The sequence below is a fragment of the Schistocerca americana genome, chromosome 10 (assembly GCF_021461395.2).
Source record: "Schistocerca americana isolate TAMUIC-IGC-003095 chromosome 10, iqSchAmer2.1, whole genome shotgun sequence".
Classification (NCBI taxonomy): Eukaryota; Metazoa; Arthropoda; class Insecta; order Orthoptera; family Acrididae; genus Schistocerca; species Schistocerca americana.
This window is the reverse complement of record NC_060128.1, coordinates 115,056,835-115,064,452: the sequence shown is the minus strand read 5'-3', so window position 1 is coordinate 115,064,452 and position 7,618 is coordinate 115,056,835. Positions and strand designations below refer to the sequence as shown.

The 7,618-nt window shown below is 45.5% G+C and overlaps 1 non-coding gene across 1 annotated transcript; it reads left to right on the top strand.

Moving 5' to 3' along the window:
- Nucleotides 1–6,264: 6,264 nt before the first annotated feature.
- Trnat-ugu lies at nt 6,265–6,339 on the top strand. The gene has a single exon. It is a non-coding gene; the product is annotated as a tRNA-Thr (tRNA).
- Nucleotides 6,340–7,618: the final 1,279 nt, after the last annotated feature.

Here is a 7,618-nt window from a genome sequence, read left to right as displayed (position 1 = left end):
CAAGTGCTCTACCAACTGAGCTACCCAAGCACGACTCACGCCCCCTCCTCACAGCTTTACTTCTGCCACTATCTCGTCTCCTACCTTCCAAACTTTACAGAAGTTCTTCTGCGAACCTTGCAGAACTACCACTCCTCAAAGAATGGGTATTGTGGAGACATGACTTAGCCACAGCCTGGGGGATGTTTCCAGAATGAGATTTTCACTCTGCAGCGGAGTGTGCGCTGATATGAAACTTCCTGGCAGATTAAAACTGTGTGCCCGACCGAGACTCGAACTCGGGACCTTAGCCTTCCGCGGGCAAGTGCTCTATCAAGGCTTGGGTAGCTCAGTTGGTAGAGCACTTGCCCGCGAAAGGCAAAGGTCCCGAGTTCGAGTCTCGGTCCGGCACACAGTTTTAATCTGCCAGGAAGTTTCAAAACTAGACATGATTGTCTTAATGGGATTGCCGTAATCATTCTTTAAATAAAAATATGGCATTTCAGTCTTTTATCGCTATTTTTTATTTTCAATGACCGTTTTCAGGCTAGCTGTCCATCTTCAGATCAGTGATTTGTCAGAACAATCAGTTCACTGTCATATGACAGTACAGAACAATCGGTTCACTGTCATATGACAGTGAACCGATAGTTCTGTACTGACAAGTTACTCTGTAACTGCAATATATGATCTGAAGATGGGCAGCGAGCCTGAAACCGGTCATTGAAAATAAGAAAAAATAGCGATCGAAGGCTGAAATGCCATATTTTTTTTCTAAGACTATATTCATTTTGACCTGGTTACTTTGGTCAATTTTCGTCTACATCTGCAGGACTACTCTCCAATTCACACTTCAGTACCGACAGAGTGGTCAATAAATCATTTCCAGACGATTTACCTATAGTTCCACTCAAGACTAGCAAGTAGGAAAAGCTAACACTTAGATCTTTTGGTGTGGGCTCTGATTTTTCTTATTTTATTACGATACTTATATCTGACTAAGTAACTGGGCCTCAGCAAAATATTTTCGCGTTGGGAGGAGAATGTTTGAGAAAAAACCGTGCTGCGGCAGAAAACATCTTTGTTTTAATGATTGCCACCTCACCTTCCGTATCGTATTCGTGACACTTTCCTCCCCTCTTTCACGATACTATAAAACTGACTGGCCTTCCAAGTTTTTTGACGTCCCCCGTCGATCCCGTTCGGCAACGATCCCACACCTCGCAGATACACTCCAGAAAAAAGAGGAAAAACATAAATACATGCATTCTCCTTAATAGAGCTATTTCATCCTCTAAGTGTTCCGCCAATAAATGCTGGCGTCGATTCCCCTAATCCAGAAAATTATCTATGTGATCGTTCCAATTAAAGTTGCTCGTAATTGTAATCCCAAGGTATTTATGTGATTTATCGTATAAAATAAATGTAATTGATTCCTCTCAGTACTCGAGTGAGTGCCCTCACAGTTTTTATTGTTTAAATTCAATTGGCACTTCTCGCACCATACACACAACTTACCTAAATCATTTAACAATTGCCCGCATCTCGTGGTCGTGCGGTAGTGTTCTCGCTTCCCACGCCCGGGTTCCCTGGTTAGATTTCCGGCGGGGTCAGGGATTTTCTCTGCCTCGTGATGGCTGGGTGTTGTGTGCTGTCCTTAGGTTAGTTAGGTTTAAGTAGTTCTAAGTTCTAGGGGACTGATGACCCTAGCTGTTAAGTTCCATAGTGCTCAGAGCCATTTGAACCATGTAACAATTGGTTTTGACACTGATGAATGTATCAGACGGTAAATGATTACATCATAATGTGCAAAGAGTCAAAGGGGACTGCTCAGACTCTAGAAATTTGCTTATATCGGGTAAGAACAGCAGAGAGCTGATGGTGGAGATATGAAATTTTCACAGCATGCTAAGTCTGAGATTCAACACATGTGGCGCTAGAATAATTAATATTCCCTGTGTGGCTTTGTTTTTATGTTCATTTATTTACAAAATTCTTTCAACAGATTGAGTGTTTGAAAAAAAAAATAACATGCCCCACAATACAATTTCAGTAATTATTCTAGTTCAGAGTATGTAGGTGGGCGCATTCCATAATTATGGAAAATTGTAAATTGGTGCCTTAAAAAGTTTCCAAGATAAAGGGTCACAAAATTCGGTAATTTAACATTAGCGGCATAGGACATACAATGTCTCCTTTACAGGGTTCCTTATGTACTTAAATAGGTGCTACTTAACTTTAACAGTGCCCATGTGTTGTGGTACAAACTCAACCAAATTAGTCCACGTTAGCCTCACTGCTAGTTAAGTGCAAGTCCCACTATGAGATGAATGACAGACGCCAAACTAGGATGCGAGTACGTGCGCCAGTGACTGAGCTAGTAACTAAGACTGACACTAGACAGACTGAGACAGGGCTCTCCGGTCAGCGGCGGCGATCTAAATACTTGCAGTCGCTTGGGCGTCGCTTGGGCGTCGCTTGGGCGTCGCTTGGGTGTCGCTTGGGCGTTGCTTCGGCGTCGCTTGGGCGGCGCTTGCGAATCTGTCTTCAGAATCTCTCCTGACAGGCGTGATTGATCCAGCGATTACTATCGATCTTCTGGCTACATCTTTGCCGATCGCTGTACTGCATCTACATCTATGTCATATTCCACAAGCCACGTAATGGTGTGTGGTAGAGGATACTTTCGGTACCACTATCTGATCCCTCCAACCCTGTTCCACTCGCGAACAGCGCGTGGGAAGAATGATGGTCGGTAATCCTCTGTATTGGCTCTAGTCTCTCGAATTTTCTCCTTGTGGTTAATATTCGAGATGTATGTTGGGGGAAGTAAACCCGCCAGGTTAGCTGAGAGCGCTAATGCGCTGCTTCCTGGACTCGGGTAGGCGCGCTGGCCTCCGATCGAATCCGCCTGGCTGATTAACGACGTGGGCGGTTGTACTGGCCAGCCTGGATGTGGTTTTTAGGCGGTTTTCCACATCCTGCTATGTGACTACCGGGCTGGTCCCCACATCCCGCCTCAGTTACATGACATGCAGACATTCATAACACTTCCGCACTATTTTACACTACACTCAGGCAGCTGGAGTACACTGATTCCGTCTTGGGGGGGGGGGGGGGGGGACGTCAGGAAGCGCATCTGGCCACCCTTTTAATTTAACCTTGCCAAATCCGTTGTAACCACGCCGACCCTGCGAACATTGCGAGACACAGGCGCAAGTGAAGGAAGAAAGATAGATGTGTGGGGAAGTAATACGTTGTCGATTCCTCCAGAAAAGTGCTGTCCCAAAATTTCAGTAGTAAATCTCTCCGTGATGCACAACTTCTCTCTTGTAATGATTGCCAGTGGAGTTCGTTTATCATCTCCATAACGCTCTCTCGCCAGCTGTCGACAGCTTAGGCCAGCAGAGTTTCACTACGTCAGGATACGACCCGGCTAATTAACAGGTCGGCAGCCACCACGCAACAGGGTTCAAGCGACCTCTGTTTTGTCGGGCCCTAGACCTGTTATTAAAAACGCGCCTAGCGCTTGCGTATCGAAGGTTTCTCGCCGACATGAATTATTTATCAACAGGCAGTACGGAGGGCAGTGACATACGGCAGGAAACAGCTCTCCGTTCGCTTTCCCGATGCCGTTCTGCTCCCGCTGAATCCCCCTGCCGCACACACACACCGAGCAACCGAACAGCAGCAGCGGGTGGGTCCGCTAGCGTCACCGTGAATAAAATATTCATCGCCCGCCGTGCACTTAGCTATGTAAATTGTAGCCCAGTTGCGATTCTTGCTAAGAGATGGTGCCGGGGGAGGCAGGCACAGAAGTCGGCCCATCGCAGAAGATAAGGAAAAAAAAAAAAAAGAAAAAACACAGGAAATAAAGACGACGCGGGAGCCTTTAAAAGATTTGCCTCCATATTTTCGCGTCCCGCCAGGGAAAACAAAGTAAAGGTTAGCTCGCGCGCGGCCGTCGAGACGCGGACGCCGACGCCGCCGTAAGGAAATTTCCCGGAAAGGGAAGCAAAAAACATCGCGGGGAGTTCGGTCCGCGCAGGTTTCTCGCAGATAAGGAAGCCTGCGGCAGAGCGGACGTGTTACCAAGGCCGCGCGCCTCCGCCGTTATTCGCCCACCGCTCTTGCGGTCTCTCTCTCTCTCTCTCTCTCTCTCTCTCTCTCTCTCTCTCTCTCTCTGTCTGTCTCTCTCTCTCCCTCCCCCCCCTCCTCCCTCCCAGTTACCTCGCGATCGAGGTTTGCTACTGTGGTGCCAGAAATTTTTACATAGTTCTTATGGTTTCTTGCAAGAAAAACGCACTCCAAGGATACACTTCGATTTTAATCGGCTTTGAATGCCTAGTAGTGCAGAGCAAAATAAGAAACAAATATTTTTTTTATACCTGCCGATGAGACTGTTAGGTGGCTGAAACGCAAGTTTGAAAAAAAATTGGTTTAATATTTGGCTTAGATAATGCAAGATCAAGGAGGAACTAGGCGTAGAGACATAATGCAGAATACGTCATAATGTGACAATATTATTTTTTAAACAGTCAAGTCAAATGACAAAACAGTGTAGAATACTGCATTAGCATGTGGGTTAATCGGTGAGCGGGAATGGTGGGCTGTCCTGAAGTTCATCATCTCTACACTGCCCGGAGACATCTGCATTGCTTCACACGGGGAAGAATCTTCGGGAAAGTAGGAGGAGGACGGTATGCGACGAGTGTAGCGCAGGACTTTGGTCCTGGTAACAGCACTGTTTAAAGTAGAGGAGGAACCTTCCGAAACTCAGGCACTGCAGCCCAAAGATAGGCGGTACTCGACCACGGTCAAAAAAAGCAACAGAGGAACGCAAACAAGAAGTTTCGCGATTGTCGTATTTTTGGAGCCCTGAACAAAGAGGTTAGAGGCTGTAGATTTGCTTCGGACGAAGGGCTGCACGCCTGTGTATGTATAATCATGGTTCCGTCGGCAACTGCTCACATCTTTCCATAAAGCCACTGACTGTCGCATCTAACAGTTGCCAGAAATTTTTACATAGTTCTTATGGTTTCTTGCAAGAAAAGGTACTCAAAGGATACACTTCGATTTTAATCGGCTTTGAATGTCTAGTAGTGCAGAGCAAAATAAGAAACAAATATTTTTTTTATACCTGCCGATGAGACTGTTAGGAGGCTGAAACGCAACTTTGAAAAAAAAAAATTGGTTTAATATTTGGCTTAGATTATGCAAGACCATGGAGGAACTAGGCGTAGAGACATAATTCAGAATACGTCAAAATGTGACAATATTATTTTTTAAACAGTCAGTTCCGTACTTCAGTGCAGAATACGTCAAAATGTGACAATATTATTTTTTAAACAGTCAGTTCCGTACTTCAGTGGGTAAAAACGGAATCCTTACAGGATTACTTAGTTATCCGTCTGTCCGACTCAGCTACATCTACATGAATAACCTGCAGATCACACTTAAGTGCCTGTCAGAGGGTTGATCGAATCACCTTCACAATGTTCTGTCAGGTCACACTCGAACAGCGCGTGGAAAAGACGAACACCTATATCTTTTCGTGCGAGCTCCGATTTCCCTCATTTTATTATGATGATCTTTTCTCCCTATGTAGGTCCGCGATAGCAAAATATTTTTCCCATTCGGAGGACAAAATTGGAGATTGAAATTCGTGACGTCATCCCGCCGCGATGTAAAACCGCTTCGTTTCAATGATGCACGCCCTGAATCCTGTATCACACCCGTGACACTTTCTGCCCATACTTCGGGATAGCTGGCAAGGATCCCGTCCCGCGCAGCACTTCTCCAGTAGAGGACGGACAAGCGTAGAGTAGACAGTCTCTCTAGTAGTTGCGTTGTATTTTGTACGTGCTCTGCCCATAAAACGAAGCCGTTTGTTTGCCTTCCCCAAAATATTTTCTGTGTGTTCTTTCAAATTTAAGTTGTTGGTAATTGAAATGATAATTAAATGGACACCCTAGCTGCAAACAGGCGTTGATGTACTTCATTGGGGACATGTTGAAAATGTGTGCCCCGACCGGGACTCGAACCCGGGATCTCCTGCATATATAGTTAAAATATGGCTTCCCGGCCATTGACCTTCTTGTGCGAACGCACACGCTATGCCCGAACTCGTACGGGACTTGGTAGATTAATCTGCCACGAGTAATGAGTATGATGGGCAAACATCTATTAGGCGCACTACGAATGTAGTGGTGTGGACATGTTGGGAATGTGGGCCTCACGGGGAGCGTGCAGGGGATAAGTCCCTGCAGACGCACTATCCTCTGTGCCCGTGGTGGCTCAGATGGATAGAGCGTCTGCCATGTAAGCAGGAGATCCCGGGTTCGAGTCCCGGTCGGGGCACACATTTTCAACATGTCCCCAATGAAGTACATCAACGCCTGTTTGCAGCTAGGGTGTCCATTTAATTATCATTTCATTTCTAGCAAAGCTGCATGGTCATTCACGGTAACTGTTCTTTCGGGAACAGATACTACCGTCATATATTGTTGGTAATTGTTATTCCTACGTATTTAGTTGAATTTACGGCATTTACAAATGGTTCAAATGGCTCTGAGCATTATGGGACTTAACATCTGAGGTCACCAGTCCCCTAGAACTTAGAACTACTTAAACGTAACTAACCTAAGGACATCACACACATCCATGCCCGAGGCAGGATTCCAACCTGCGACCGTAGCGGTCGCGCGGTTCCAGACTGTAGCGCCTAGAACCGCTCGGCCACCTCGACCGGCTACGGCATTTACATTTGCCTGATTCATCTTGTAACCGAAGTTCGATAGATTCCTTTTAGCACTCAAGTGGATGTCGCACAATTTCGATTATTTAGGTTCAATTACCAATTTTCGCGCCATATAGATACCTTTCCTAGATCGATTTGCAGTTTGTTTTGATCGTCTGATGACTTTACTAGACCATAAACGATACAGCGTCACCTGCAAACACCGCTGCTCAGATTGTCTCATAAATCGTTTATACAGATAAGGAACAGCAAAGGACCTACAACACTACCTCCGGTAACGCCAGAAACATGTTCTACTCGATGACTTTCGTGAATTACTTCGAATTGTGACCTCTTTGAGAGAAAATCATGTATTATGCGACATATCTGCCCATAAGTACGCAATTTCACTACAAGCCATGTGTGTGTCGCCCAGTGTCAAAAGCCTTCTGGAAATCTAGAAATACGGAATCAATTTGAAATACCTTATCAATAGCACTAGACACTTCGTGTGACTAAATAGATAATTGGGTTTCACAAAAACGATGTTTCCTAAGTCTTTGTTGACTTTGTCTATAGACCGTTCTCTTCGAGGTAATTAATAATGTTCGAACACAATATATGTTTCAAAATCCTTGCCGGCCGGTGTGGCCAAGCGGTTCTAGGCGCTTTAGTCCGGAACCGCGCTGCTGCTATGGTCGCAGGCTCGAACCCTGCCTCGGGTATGGTTGTGTGTGATGTCCTTAGGTTAGTTAGGTTTAAGTAGTTGTAGGTCTAGGGGACTGATGATCTCAGATGTTAAGTCCCATAGTGCTTAGAGCCATTTGAACAATTTTTTTTCAAAATCCTTCTGCGTATCGACGTTAATGATACAGGCCTGTAATTCAGTGGATTATTCCT